Raw genomic sequence first — 15,639 nt, 5'->3', positions numbered from 1 at the left:
ATGCATTTCATGTCAGGTTGCAAAACTAATTTGATTGATTTCCAGGTGCATTATTAGTCTTGAGTACAAAAGAAAAAATAGCACATACAAGCACACACAAACATCGATACACAGCAAATATACTGTGCACTGGGAAATGTTTTGCATATAAAGCCATTGCATGAATATACTATTGGTTAAATGATTTAGTTTTAGCTCAAGAGCTACTCTGAAGAAATTAAAGAATATTTCCAAGAATATTATTCAGCATGTAGCACATGAGTTTTAAATAAAGAAGCCCTTTGTGTGAGTATGTGTGTGTGCTTCACAGGGCGCAAGAGCAAATGTGTGTATGCCTGGATGCTGTATGCATATTATGCATGAATGTGTTTGTTTGTACACGGTCTGCGCAGATGTCCATGAGAGTGATGTGTGTGTGTGTGTGTGTCTGTTTATGTGTGTGTGTGTGTGTGTGTGTGTGAGAGAGAGCATGCAGCTCCCAGCGCCCGGCGGTGGTGGCCCGTTATTGAGCCTTTGAGAGGCGAAGCGGCTGATAAATTCAAACTCTTTGTGTAATTGTCTTTCGCATCTGAATACAAATCCCCGCTGCTTATGATTCATCATATTTATTTTTTTATTTCCTCCGGCAACATCTTTTATTAGTTGTGCACTCAGCGGCGAGATTTAATTTCTGCAGGAGGGGACAACAGCGTCGGCTTGATGATTATTATTGAGAATGTGATACTACAGAGGCTGAAATAAAATCTATAGTGCATTAAAGTGACAGATTAGGAGGGGCGGAGGGTTCATTTACAAGTGTTAAGACATCAGCAGCTAATGCCCTGCAACGCCAAATAGCAATCCACCCTGGTCCCTGTCCTGTAGGAGTGTGTTTGAGGGGAACAGCATGAGGGAGTGTATGAAGAGTGTGTGTGGCCTCAGAAAGAAGGAGTGTGTGTGTGTGTGTGTGTTACTCTCAACAGGGAGCCTCTAGTGGAGATATTTGGGCATTGCTAGAAGAGAAAGAGCTTTGCATGTTACTGTGCCAGAAAAAGGGAGCTGGCCTGAGATCTTAAAATTACTCAACAACATGAAACAGAGGCATTATCTCCTCTGCTGGCTGCATACTCCACTTGTTTTAAGGAAAAGGACTTGATGGAGCGTTTTTTTTTGCAGCTAGGTGACATACGATGACAGTATCTCAGTAAAGAAACCATAGAGATATGAAAGACAAGTGGCATCGGTTTGTGAAATATTCTATTTTTAGCTGGCTTTCTGACTGTAATTATGGCTCTGCATCACACGCCTGAGGTACCTATTGTTTCAGTGATTAGATAGTAAACATGACTGTAACAATTTCATTTCCATACAGTGTTTCAAAAGCAACATATTGGGAAACTATTTGACCAATAAACTGTTGCCTCTGTCATTTACAATCTGAATGCTGTTTCTGAACTATGTAACATTTGTTACTCACGTTTTTTAAGTTACTTCTGTGGCTCACGGTTTGTGAATCAAGTTTTTTTCCTTAACCTTCCGTCACCAGATGATGATGGCCAAAAACCAAGATGGCCATGGCCAGAATGCTACTCTTAAGGTTTCAAAGTTGTCTCAAATTGTCAATGTCTATTATTTTTATACAGTCTATTCTAGTGTTCATATTTTTGGTGTAAGTCAAACTGAACGCATTATTTTGCAACTTATGAACATGATATTGAGTGTAGCTCACATTTGCAACAGTTTATGACCTCCTGTCAAATACTGTTTCCGTTCCATAGTTTCCTTCCTGTTAAAATGATGACAGGTGTTAACGAGTGACCCTGTTAACTGGTGACTCAGCTGAATGCAACGTGACTGCTCGTAGCGAGTAATGGCGGCTGTTGAAAACACAAACAGGACCTGCAAGTATCCTTGTAAAAGCCTTCAATATTATTTTAATCAATTTGACACACAAACTAATTTGCATTCATTATCAAAGCCAACTATTAATGTAATTAAGTACTCACATCACCCTGATAACATTTATTTACTTTTTAAACTGTCTTTTATCACATCTTACCTGGAAGTTTATAACGCCTTAGCAGGAAGTTTTTTGCCCTAAACCTAGTCAGTAGTTTTTTAGCCTAAATTCACAAAAACTGCAGCCTGTTTTACAACTCAAACCATATGTGTATGTATGATGATTTGTGTGCTATTTTTAGAACGCTCCGCTGTTTCACAAAATTACATGAAGTGACCTCTACTCCTTAACTCGGGAATAAATGTAAAGTACAGTATGTCCCTGATTTTGTTGAAACTTTTCTAGAGAATGTGTTTATTGCCTTGACATTCAATGATTTAGGAGTTTCCTGATAAACAGATAGCTTTATTTGTCGTTAAAGTAATGCTAACCGCTAGCTGTTGCTACTTGTGCATTAGCTGCAGTCAGCTAGCTAAATTAGCTCTGCAGCCAGAACTTCTTGACGTTTTCAGAAGTATGTCTGATTGCAAGTTGATACGGTTCATGTTCAGCATGTGCACAACAATTCGATGACGGTTTGCACAGCTCTCCAAGTTTGCAGTGCTGCAAGACTTCTCAGCCATCTGTCAGAGTTATTCATCAAACCAGTATTTGCTCTTCAGACCTTGCTTTGTTCGATAGTTCATAAAGTGTACATTAAATAATCATATAGCGTGTGGATAGATATGCTGTAGTGAGAGAGTTCAAGTAACGGGGCCAACCACATCCTCTCTTTTAGCTCAGGAGTTCTCCATCTAATACCACAACTCCTAATAATGACATTAAATCCTTTGGGATTACAGCTGAATGACACTTACTAATAATCACAATAGAGTCACTGTTGCCTTTATTCCAGTTTTTGAATTCTGACTTTCTTTATTTATATGTGGAAATGAAAACCATCATCGTCCCCACACACATACACAAAAAACACACTTTGGCAATTCGGAGCTTCCACTGCTGGCGTTTGAAGCTTGTTAAAGATGATGACAATGGACAGTCGTGAATCATCGACATGCGCATCCTCACTAAATGACTGACTAACAATGGAGACACAAGTAGAGGAAGATGAAATTAGTCCTAATGATATAATGGCCGGTCTCTTTAGAACTGACATGTTGAGTCACTCTGCGATCGGTCAAGTCGCATCGATTTTCATCAGGGGTAGAAACCCGATCTACACTCGGTTCTCTTTAACCGACTCGTCTCTCTCTCAGATGCCCCCAGATATTTATGTCTACTGTCTGATTCTGCTGAGCGGGGGCTTAATCAGATCCAGAGTGAGCTCCATCAGTATTCAAGCCAGCTGCTGGGAAGAAAAGAGAGATAAAGTGAGCTAAGACAGCGAGGAGGAGAATAGAGGAAGACTGAGCGACAAAAAGACGTAGAGGGCAGAGGCACACAATCAGGCCACAGCAGAACATGTTACAACACTACTTTGGAAAACAAACCATGTACTGTATCTTCAAATAGATTATAAGACAGAAGGAAACTCTTGCCAGTCTTTTTGTGGACACCAGAGGTCCTGAGAACTGGCAGGGGTAGTTGACGCAATGAATTATTATCCCAATTCGTCAGATATACTGATACTTGACATGGCCCACGGCGTGTGACCAGGAGTTTTCAAAATAAACTTTCATGTTCACAGGAAACAGTTAACTTTTGGCAATAAAAGCCCTTAGAGTAACAGCTCAAGGTTGGGCTTAAAGCCAACTACTTTCACACTACTGGAGTTGTCCAGTAATAACTCCAAATAACAACATTGACTGTGGTCAAAGTCCAGGGTTTGTCCAGGGACCCCAATAGATAGATTTACATTATAGTCAATGGAAAGCCTGGTACATCCCATATGGAGTTGGGAGTGAGACAGGGTTGACAAATTACTGTTGCTGGAGAACTCTGACTGGGCAGAAAAATACAAACACCCAAGGGTGAATAAGAAAGGTCAAGTATACAACGACGCCAATGAAAATGTCCGAACCGGAGAGATAACAAACGTTCAGGAACTTCTATCGGAACCAATGCCAACATCGTCAAACAACAAAAGACTAATTTCTTCGTGACCTAATTACGGACCGTCTATGTGACAACTTGTTCTTCTTTCTGCATGCTCTACCCAAGCACCCAACCAATGGCCAGCATGGAAAAATCACCTGTGCTACATGTTGTAGGGCAACTCCGGACAGGACTGGGACCTGATCTTTCCAACATTGTTCATATGACAGAACAGCTTTGGGTTTGACTCATGTTCCACTTAGTTAAATCTATCCTTTTTGTGAAACGCCAATGGACGCATGTCCAACCCAGGAGGCAGGGAAAACTGAGTGGGGATTTATTTGATGATTGATTACAACATCATGGAAGTTGACTTTTATCCACATGGTGTTCTACTCATACTTATATTATGCTGTTAACAGTTAAAGGTTCTTATACAATATCACACAGCCAGAAACTGCCTTAAGGCACAATCACCTGTTGTCCACCTGCAGTACACAAAATGTACATAAGCTGTAGATTAACCTTCGATAATATAAGAAGGTATATAAAATGTGATAGCAATATATATATTTGGAAGAAACCTGTTAACAACCAATTAATCGATTAAGCGCTATGCTTTTATACATACTCCAGCATGTATAAAGATATGCATACATGGGCAAAATGAAAGATAAATATACAGCACTATGCAAAAGCCTGTTTTGATAACGGACGCTTTTATTTTGAAAGGACGAAAAGAGTCTTCCTGTTGGTCGTAATCTAACTCAAGTGAGATTAAACTGTAAAGATAATGTCAAGAATTCAAGTTTTCACAGTAATCTTGCATATTTAAGTGTGTTTTTTAGTTCTAATAAGTTTTGAAACAAATTAAACTCAGTAATTCATGCTAGCAAGGTTTGATACAGTAAGCTAGTTTTGCTCAAATCAATATTTTTGTATTTCTTTGTGTTTTATAATTGTTATTGCCACTTTCAGTTTGCAAACTGTAGCTTTATCCAACTTAATTCTCAGCTCATTGGCTTATTGACATACAATTAACAAAAATTAAAAAATACATAGAGCAATTAAAAATTCCATATAATTGACCAAATTCTTAACAATCATTGATTCATTATTCCCATGCCCTATTCTATACTTATGCCCTAGTTCAGGAATGTTTAGGTTAAGGCACAAAAAAACACTTGGTTAGGGTTGGAAAAAAAAAAGATGACTTCTTCAGAGTATTTGTCCGTCAGACCAATGGGACATCTGAACAACGGCATTGTCCCCACAGCAGCATCAACACTATAATGGTGGTTTCTTTAAAATTCTCCTCCGTCTAATTGCTGACATTGTTTCTTGTAGGAAGGACAAAGAATCATTTTGCAGTGGCCTCAGAATGTGTGTGGATTAGCTTGGATTATTTTTCATTTAATCATGTTAGGCACATTTGTGTTGGCAAACTGAAACGGCAAAACAAATGCAATTCCAAAAATCTGTGGAATCTGAGCTGTCACCAAAAACATCAATTTACAGAGAAAACATGTGTCATTTTCTATTGACTGCATCAGCCAGTAAAATACAGGTTGGATGCAGCATATCCTTCTTAATTATTGATTTAAATGGCAAAACTGAGTTTGTATAATGTGGCATTGTAACAATAGCAGGACATAAGAAACTCATGGGCTTCTCATTACACATGAAGTAATTATAAAGTAATAAAATACAGTCTCTTTTTTTATTTTTTAAATGTATTTTCTGAAAAAAGATCCTTTTTTAACCCATAAGAACCCATGGTCCTGTGACTGGAAACAGAAACGTGAAAAAGTAGCTAATTTCTAAGAGCTTATTTTTTGTTACGAGGCTAAGTTTAAACACATTTAACAATTTGAATCCATATATAGGTTGTCCTGTAATGCATTTAACTTGTTCTGACCGTATTTCCTGAACAAATTGAAGTCACAATTTTGATATATGTTATGGAGATGCAACCAAAAAGTCAAATTGTTATTTGTTTTTGTTTATTATTGATTATGACTATATGATTATTATGTATATATGATTATTATTTTGTTACTTAAGAACAAATTTTGAAAAATAATTAGTCGTTAAACAGCATCATTAATGGCACAATTTTGATAAATGTTGTGGAGGTGCAAATAAAAAGGCAAATTTGTGTTTCTGTAAGCAGAAAATGTGTCTTGTTTTTTATTTTAAAATAAGAAATATTATAAACATAAATACCATAAACACCCATTGTAACTTGTATGTCAAATCACAGATCTTTGACATTAAGGGATAGTATTTTTTTTAAAACATCATAAATGTGTTCTACGTGGTGCACTTTTTTTAGTCATTGTGTATCTTTTTTAGATCATTTTGTGGTCAATTTGTGTCTTTTTGGGTCATTTTGTTTCCTTTTTTTGGTCATTATGTGTCTTTTTTTAGTAATTTCTTGTCTTTTTTGTCATTTTGTTTCTTTTTTGGGCCATATTGTGTTTTTTTTGGTCATTTTGTGTCTTTCTGTCAATTTATGTCTTTTTGTGGTCAATTTGAGTCCTTTTTTGCTTAGTTTTATGTAATTTTTTGGTCATTTTGCGTCTTTTTTTGATCATTTTGTGTCATTTTGGTCACTTGGTCTGTGGTATATCCCCCATAATTTTCCTTTTTAAGGATTACTGGGTCTGGGTTCCTGTGGGTTAAAGGAAAAATCTTTTAGCTACTAACAGATCAGTCCATATATTCTGGTTTGTGTGACTCAGACAGTGGTTAAAGTCTTCTATGTGGTCCACTCTGTGGTATATCCCCTATAATTTTCCTTTAAGGATAAATAGGTCTGGGTTCTTATGGGTTAAATTGCTGAAAAATGCATCAAATGCATGTCCAGATCTTTGCAGAGCAAACAAAGGAGTTGGGGGATAATCAGCAGTGTGTCTCCAGGTGAAAGCTTGACACGGTGAAATTTAGTCTGTTTTTCCCTCCTCTCCATTTGGCACTTGTCAAATTATTGGTGACAAAGGTCAGAATCCTAACGACTCTAACAAGCCGGTTCTCAGTTAAGTACCAATAAGTACGAGTGCCGACAATTTCTCCTCCACAATGTGATATCTGCCTGCTGAAGGGAAAAAGAGAAAAAACATCCAAACTGTCAAGGTATCACTTTTAACATGTTTGAAAATTACAGGACATGAACTTCCTGCTTCAGCCCTTTCTCTCATTTTCCCCCTTCACCGGGACCATTCAGCTGCCACCCGATCTGCACTCATCCGAAGTGTAATTATGCGATCTGATTGTGATTTCTTTACCGTGTTCCTCCGTGCTCCGCTCTCCCCATGAACCCTCGCTGATCCGTATCAAATCTGCAGGTCAGCCCGGCTTTGGGAGAACTCCCTGGCGATAAAGTCTTGTTTCACAAATCTGCTCGATATGGTTGTATATTTCAGTTGATTTGGTGCATACGGGATGGGTAAAAGAATGGACTAGGGGATGCAGAACAATAACCGAGGGGCTACTTCCATCAGCGTACACTGAAAAAAGTGATTTTGACCCTGAGTAAATGTTACATATATTATTTAAGCATATTTTAATAGAAAGTATGGGTAACGCTTTATATTAAGGTCCTTGTAATAACCATTAATTAACAAGTAATAAGGCCCTTGTGAGTCCTTACAAGATGCTTATTAACATTATTGTGTGTTAATAAGCTTATATAAGTGTTAATAATGGCATTACAAACACCCATGACCCACCCATTATGTCTTTGCCATGCCTTTATTAATCTTATTTTGTTTGCTTATTGATATTAAAATATACTTTATTGATCATCTATTATAAGTTAACTATAAGTTAACTATGCTTTTTGTACCGGACTACCGGATCTAAAGCGAGAACAATGCCTTATTACTTATTAATTAATGGTTATTAAGGACCTTATTATAAAGCATTACCAAAATATCTAGATTCAGATGAAATGATCATGGGTGTTTGTAATGCTATTATTAACACTTATATAAGCTTATACACACACAATAATGTTATTAAGCATCTTGTAAGGACTTACAAGGGCCTTATTACTTGTTAATTAATGGTTATTACAAGGACTTTATTATAAAGCGTTACCGAATAATTTATTACAGTGTGTATATTGGGACTGTAAATATTAGTATGCTGCATGTCTAATTCCCCACCTCTTTTTTTTTTTTTTCCAGTTGCCACCTGATTCATGGTCCCCGCACAGCAGAGTAGGAGCATAGGCAGTGTGAGCTGCTATTATGTGGAGCCCACGGTGCATTAACAACAGCAGCAGGCGTCGGCTCTCACATCTGATCACACTAAATCAGACAAATGTGGACGAGAGGTGAAGGGAGAGAGGGAGGAGGAGGAGGGATGGTCTGGAGGGATCTGGGAGGGATGAGCTGACTGCCAATGTCTCGGCGTGACACGTATACGGCGAGTTGCAGGGACTAAATAAAAGTACCACACATGTGAAATAGCAAACACACACACATCATACGAGTCCTTTGTCTTAGCTAGACATCAACACCAAGTTCACATGCCACTTGCTGGGGGGCATGTGTTTCACATATTGCAGTCAACACCTCGTCTCAATTATTTCCAGCGGGTAAATATATAAATAAAAGCAGAGCCGACATAATCAGAAATCAGTATGTGAGCCCCCGCCGTCCCCGAAGACCCCAGCTCTCAGATCTTCTTTGTCATTTCTGGGGCCGGGAAGCCACTGGGCCCGTGGAGGTCACAGAGCTCAGGCCTCATCAGCAGGGCTAATTTGATTGTGGCGGAACAATGGTTAGCGTAGCCGAGCCTGGCGCTGGCCCGCTGACGAGCTGCATATTAATGGCCGGCGGCCACTAAGGCCGGCTTTGCCCTGCAGAGGAAGGAAGGGCACGGGGAGGGGAAGTGGGAGCTCATCACCTTATATGCTCCAGCCAACACAGCTGCAGTGTTCGGAAAATCAGCATGAATTATTATTTTTTCTTTCCGGAGAGAAGCGAGAGCTCACCTTCCTGTGATGGGACTCCACCAGGTGTATAAACGGGGTCCCTGCAGGTTTCAACGAGTCAATTATAAGACTTTTTTTTTTAAATCTTTTTGGTCAGTCTGTGGGTTTGACTCTCATTGTGGAGAAATAAAAAGACTGAAGTGAGATGAATAGACTGAGAATTTTCTCTTATTGGACAAAACAATTACATTTTGTGGACACAAAATGCAGTTAAGCCTTTGGGGCTATTCTGTTGGTTTTGGACTCCTTTTCATTCTGCCTGTATAAACCACCTAAAGTGTTCACCCTGCCACGTTGGTATCATTGTTTTCAGTACAACCTCACCTATATGACCTGATTATTATTTTTTCATTTTAACTTACTGGATCAACATTTTGAACACAAAAACACACAAGAAAAATACAAAAAACACACAAAAAACACAAAAAAATTACAAAAAACACACAGAAAACACACACAAAAATAAAAGAAAAACACAAAAAATTACAAAAACACACAAGAAAACAAGCTTCTACTTCACTGCATTTAGAGGCAAATATTGCACTTTTTACTTTAAAAACATGATCAATTTCAAGTGATTGGGCTTTTTTTATTATTATTAAACCACATAACAGTATATTAAGTAGTTTAAATTAATCCTACCTTGAGGAAATTAAAACGCTGCTTACACAAATGCATCAATAATAATAATATAATACTATGGAGGTGAGCAAATGAACCAAAAAAAAGTCTCTCAAAGGGAATCCTGCTCACATACCATTGTTTTTTCTTTTATTTATCAGGCAGCAGCAATAATATGGATACTTTATGATATTTTTAAGTACATTTTGATCCTGATTTTTAACTTATTGTTACTTGTAGTGGAGTAATGCAGTGTGGTATTATTACGTTTATTTAAGTCAGGCATCTGAACACTTTCTCCACCAGTGCCTGCTGCTGCCAACACTGCATTTAACTAGCATTAGTTTCATATCACTTGCTATTTGAATTAGCCGAAAAACACTTATGGCAGTCTTTAAATTAAATGCAATCTTCAAACAAATTAAACACAGCAAAGAAGTAGAAAAGTGGGCTTAGCTGTGTTCACTACCCACTGCATCCCTGACTGGGGCAGACTAATGAACACAGCCTAGCACGGCATCTAACACTGAGAAGTAAGCATACTAATGGCTAGTGTAGCTTAGCGTAACCCCTTAGTCCCACAGTGAAGCATACTAATGTCGCTGAAGCCGAATGCGGCCCTGCCGCACCAAAGAGCATACTAATTACCACGGCTGCCCTTCTCCGTAACCTTGGCAGGTCACTTAGCAGTGTGATCAGTCCCTGACTCCTAATAAAGACACTTTAACAGGGTGAGCCACAAGGCCAGGGAGCTCTCTTCCCTCTCTGCCTCACTCACTTTCTCTGCATTTTTATGGTTCGTTTTTAGTTTAAGAGCAGTACGGCATATGTCGACGTGATTTAATTCACTCAAATACAAACACACACCGTATTTCCTCAAATAGTAGCCGAGGCTTCTATTCATAAAAAATCAGTTTGGGACCCGGCTAATGATAGGGGCAGGCTGCTATTGGAAGGAGGCTTTTATTAAAAAAAGAAAATCAGAGCAGCTCTGACCGGCACTTTTTAGAGTGTTTTACACAGCGCATGGTAGCCAGTTACCCGGATGTCGGCCATATTGGAAGTACTGGGATGTAAACAAACAATGAACAGCACGCTCACCGCAAAAAAGCCAACTTGTATTTTTTGGCCTGAAACAGTGATTTAAGTTGGTAAAACTTGGAAATATAAGTTATTGATATTTAGTGCAATAATGTACATTAGCACAACAAAGGAAGCCAGTTGTCTGCTCAAACACAGGTTGGTGAGTTGTTGTTACTTATATCTTTACGTTGGGGTTCAAAACAAGGAGCAAACTCTTATTTCTTTGTTGTGAAATGCGGGAAAGCCAACTTTCCGAGTTGCACTTGAAGTCTCATTGTGGCTGTTCTGTGCTGCCTCCAGCTGGAGTCCACACAGGTAAGCAGCCCTTATCATGTTTCAACTTACAGTTGAGTTGACAAAAATCAGAATTCAGAGTTGAGTAAACTCAGAAGCAAATCTTAAAATATTTAGTGTAATTGTCCAACTTAAAGTTTTATCGAAGTTTTTTGCCTTGAAATTTTGAGTTCACCCAACTTTTCTTTTTTTGCAGAGCTGAATGTTCATTTGAAGCAGGATTTAAAATGTCTAAACTACTAAAAAGCCCAGAAGAATGTGCGTAAACGGCTGGACTTTACAGAGAATGACTAGGACAGCGGGAGAAACAACCATATTTACCTACAGTACTAACTTGTGTGGTGAAACTTCTAAATACAGGTGTTGTGTTGAAATCTGTTACCCGTCAAATGATGTTTCCTGAATGGTGTTCTCCGTAGCATCACCTCCACGGTTGGAGTTAGGATTTCAGTTTAAGGTTAGGCCTTGCAGAGAGAACTGTTTGGGGTTAAGGTAAACTTGGGCTCATGTTAACAACTTAAAGGAGGACTGGTTGGGGTCAGGGGTCAGGTTGGTGCAGGTTAAGGTAAGGGGGACACATATCGACGGGGAACAGACTTTAACATAACACCGGTAAGACACCCGGCTTATAAAAGAGGCCGGCTTTTATTTACTAAAAATGGTTTTTACACCCGGCTTTAAATTGAGGAAATACGGTATGCAAGAAGACCCGTGTGTCACTATAATGCTTTGTCACTAACTGTCTAGTAATTACATTATCAGGTAAGCTTTCATTTCCCAAGTCCTGATAATGTAATAATTGCCCAATACTGTAATAAATTAACAGCAGACCACCCATTACTTGGGTTCAAGTGGTGATACTGTGTATCAACTCTAGCTCAAGAGCTCTAGCGCCACCAACAGGTCAAAGTTGAATGTTTATTCACTTTTGACCCGTTTATCCGTTTTTCACAAAGGATGTATCACTGGAACCCTTGGGCCAATCCCAGCTCAATGCATCCTCAATGGGGTTTTTCGGCCATCTTTGATTTAATCAAAAACCTTCCATGTGTCCCTGATATTGCTGTCCACCCTGTCATTTTGGGCTAATTGCCCCTTTGAGAAACCCGCTATATTAGTAGGCTCACCTTTTAAAGATATGGTATATATTTGTTTCCTGATAGGTTGATGACTCTCCAATGAGTTTTCCCATAGTACAGTACATGTGTTGACTCATACAGACGACATAGAAGACATCCTGTCAGATAGCAGCATACAGTTCCTTAAAATAGGACATCAAACGTTTCTTTTTCATCCATCTCAGTCATCTCTCACATCATTTCCATGTTTTTTTTCTCTCTCCTCAGCTCTAACCCCACACACACACATACACTCACACACATTCTCTGTCCTTCTACCTTGATCCCTCTCCATTTCCATCCATCCCTCCTCGTCTCTCTCCCCCACCCCATCCATCTATCCTTCTCTCTAGTGATGCTGGACACACAGGTAGTGAAGCAGCGGGCGGTACGGTGGTGGATAATTACCTGGTGTTTGGAGCTCCCCAGGAGTCTGGGCCTTCCGGGGGGGTTTAGGGGGGACAGCGACAAGCTTGGCTGTATTTATAATGCACTCTGCTAACACCACACTCCAACACTTAGCCAGTGGAAATGCAGGCCCAAATAAATGGGCTTTTGTTGCCACCTGAGAAGGAAACATAAGAAGATGCACTTTTCATCCGCCTTTTTACCCCTCATCTTTCATGCTGCACAGTCTCCACCAAACCCTTTTTTTTCTCCTCCTCCTCCTCCTGCTTCTCCCTCCATTTACCTGCAAATTCTTCTTCAGACAGTTTTACACAAGACAATTTTACACAAGAAAACACAGTGTAGAGACGGTTATGACTGGGATTAAGTTTGTTTGTTTGTCTGAGTGCGACTGAGGCTTTGCTTTATGTGTACCGCGGGAAATATGATCCATAGCTGTCAAGGAAAGCAGATGAGGTGATGAACAAATATCCATATAAACACACACACACACACACACACACACACACACACACACACACACACACACATACACACACACACACACACACACACACACCCTTCTACTTCTATCTTTGTGAGGGCCCTCATTGGAATTCCCTAGCCCCTTACCCTAACCATGAACCTAACCTTCACCATCACAACTAAATGCCCAACCCTAACCCTAACTTACAGTCATTTCCATAAATATTTGGACATTGGCAAAATTTTCAGCAATTACTTTTGGTCACTTAACCCTTAATAGGGCACTCATTGAAATACTTGCAAATTCCAAATTTCAACCCGAGAGAAACTTGGAGGATATTATATACTGCCAGAATGTGTAAAAAAAACCATGCGAAAATAATATTTTGAGAAAAAAGTTTACGAGATTAAAGTGGCAAATCTACGAGAAAAAATGCGCTGATTTATGAGATTTAAAGTGGTGATTCTGCTTGAAAAAAGATGATTTTTTTCGTGCAGATTTGCCACTTTAAATCTCTTAAATGTGCGACTTTTTTTCTTGTAGATTTGCCACTTTCATCTAGTAAATTTGCAACTTTTTTTCTCTAAAAATTACAAATCCATGTGGTTCGACGACCTCACAGAGAGACATGGGGACCCCATTTTGATATCCACTGAAGTTACCAAATATAGTTCTTCGCCCGATAAAGAGTTAATAAATAAACAAATAAACACACACACACACACGTTCGTGCAGTCACTCACTTTGGAAAACCTGCCTGTGTACGGTCAAACAAATCCCACAAAAAAGGCATTTTGTTTGGCGATAACCAGCCAAATGATTGGGGGGGGGCCTTCTAACAAAACTCCCCTCTAAACATCCAGTGGAGCCACGCTGCTCCTGACCCAGCTGAAGTGGAGTGGAGTGGAGTGGGCCAACAGGAGCATCCGGTTGCCCAGTTGTCCAGGCTCCATTAGTCTAGAGGAGCCATCAGTGGGGGATTAGGCAGCAGTCCCTTTCAATCCTCATCCAGCGCAACATCCAAGCCCCCCCACCTCCTCCTCCTCCTCCTCCTCCTTACCCCCATCCCTCGCCAGCTCTCTGAGCCCCAGCCAGGCTCTCCTGGCTGGGCCGCGAGCTCGGCCAGAGCCCTCGTGTCTCTGGAGCCTCCGCCGCTCTCCGCTTTAGCCTCAGCTGCTGGAGATGTTGTCCCTAATTAACAAGGGATTAAGCCATCATCTCGGCTTGTAATACAGCCTGGATGGGAATTCCAATATGGATGTTGGGGAGCGGGAGGAGGAGGTGGAGGGCGAGGGGATTGGACTGGGTAGAAAGAGAGAAAGAGAGAGAAACTAGCGGCGTTTAGCAGCTCAGTAAATTACTCTTGACCCGTAGGACTGAGGGGAGTCTATCGGCACGGCAAGCCGGCTGCCAATTACAACAGCTCAGGCCTGCCAAAAGTTTTATTGGGTGGAGGGCGGGGGCAAGTTGGAAGGTGATTGGTCTGCATATGTGTGTGTGAGTGGATGGGGGGGCTCGTTTTTAATGGCCTTTCACCATATTACTTTCTGTCAGGATTGGAAGTGTTTGCATTTGGAGGGATATTGACATAATTATGATGAGAATTTGGTGGAGGTTGAAAATGAAAATATAACTTTTTTTTTTTCCCTGCAGCAATACTGCACAAGCCACTGCGTTCATTTCATTGTCGGACATGTGTTATTAAGCTTTGTGTCCTTTGTCTGCTAACACATTTGGATCTTATTCTAATTATCCTAATTTTATTAGTAGTATTTTTTTTACTAATTGGTAGTAGTTTTAATGCCTGGCACAACTAGAGGTACATTTCTTTGGACAAATATAATGATAACAACAACTAAAGCTGGAAAAAAAAGCTGATATCTAGACATTTTCCATTGTTTTCTTCATCTAATTCTCATTTTCTTAATTTTATTATTAAATTTTTTTTACTAATTGGTAGTAGTTGCCATTCCAAGTGCCATAATTTGATTTTTTTTATTGTTTTCTTAGGATCTGCACAACAAGTCATCCTGATGCTTGTTCATGTTTTTATAAATATACAGTCATGAAATGCCCTGCTTATCCTGCACACCCCGCGACCCGGCCCCGGATAAGCGGAGGAAAATGGATGAATGGATGGATGGAAAAAAATATAAGACCATTGTTTTCTTCAATTTCTTGTTCATTTTAATGTCTGGTACAACTAAAGGTACATTTGTTTGGGCAAATATAATGATAACAACAACAATAGCTCACAAGAGTTTAATTTTAGAGCTGATATCTAGACATTTCCATGGTTTTATTGATGATAACAAAAATATTTTTTAAGAAAGCCATGGAAAATGTCTAGATATCTGCTCTTAAATTAAACTCATATGAGCTAGCTCATCTTGTTTTCTGCCAACATCTAATTCTCATTTTCTTAATTTTGTTATTACTATTTTTATTTATTTAGTAGTTGCCATTCCAAGTGCCATAAATAGAATTCTTTATTGTTTTCTTGGATCTGCACAACTGTTGTTGTGACTGTTGTGATGTTACATTTGAATATGATCATGTTGTGTTTAAATGTCTGCCACTTTGGCAGTTTATTACACAATGCTTTGTCTCGGCACTGTATTTTATAGATTCTTTAAAACTGAAGAAATACAGCATATGAATGGTGCAGATTGTG

At 39.3% G+C, this 15,639-nt stretch overlaps 1 long non-coding RNA gene across 1 annotated transcript in view; it reads right to left on the bottom strand.

The window, feature by feature from the left end:
- Nucleotides 1-12,336: 12,336 nt before the first annotated feature.
- LOC131993641 (uncharacterized) overlaps nucleotides 12,337-15,639 on the bottom strand; it is a 49,370-nt gene continuing 46,067 nt past the window's right edge. Inside the window, exon 4 of the long non-coding RNA XR_009396334.1 lies at nucleotides 12,337-12,656. This is a non-coding gene — a long non-coding RNA (uncharacterized LOC131993641). The remainder of the gene's footprint in view (nucleotides 12,657-15,639) is intronic.

Source organism: Centropristis striata, chromosome 20 (assembly GCF_030273125.1).
Source record: "Centropristis striata isolate RG_2023a ecotype Rhode Island chromosome 20, C.striata_1.0, whole genome shotgun sequence".
Taxonomy (NCBI): domain Eukaryota; kingdom Metazoa; phylum Chordata; class Actinopteri; order Perciformes; family Serranidae; genus Centropristis; species Centropristis striata.
This window is presented reverse-complemented; position numbering and strand designations above follow the sequence as displayed.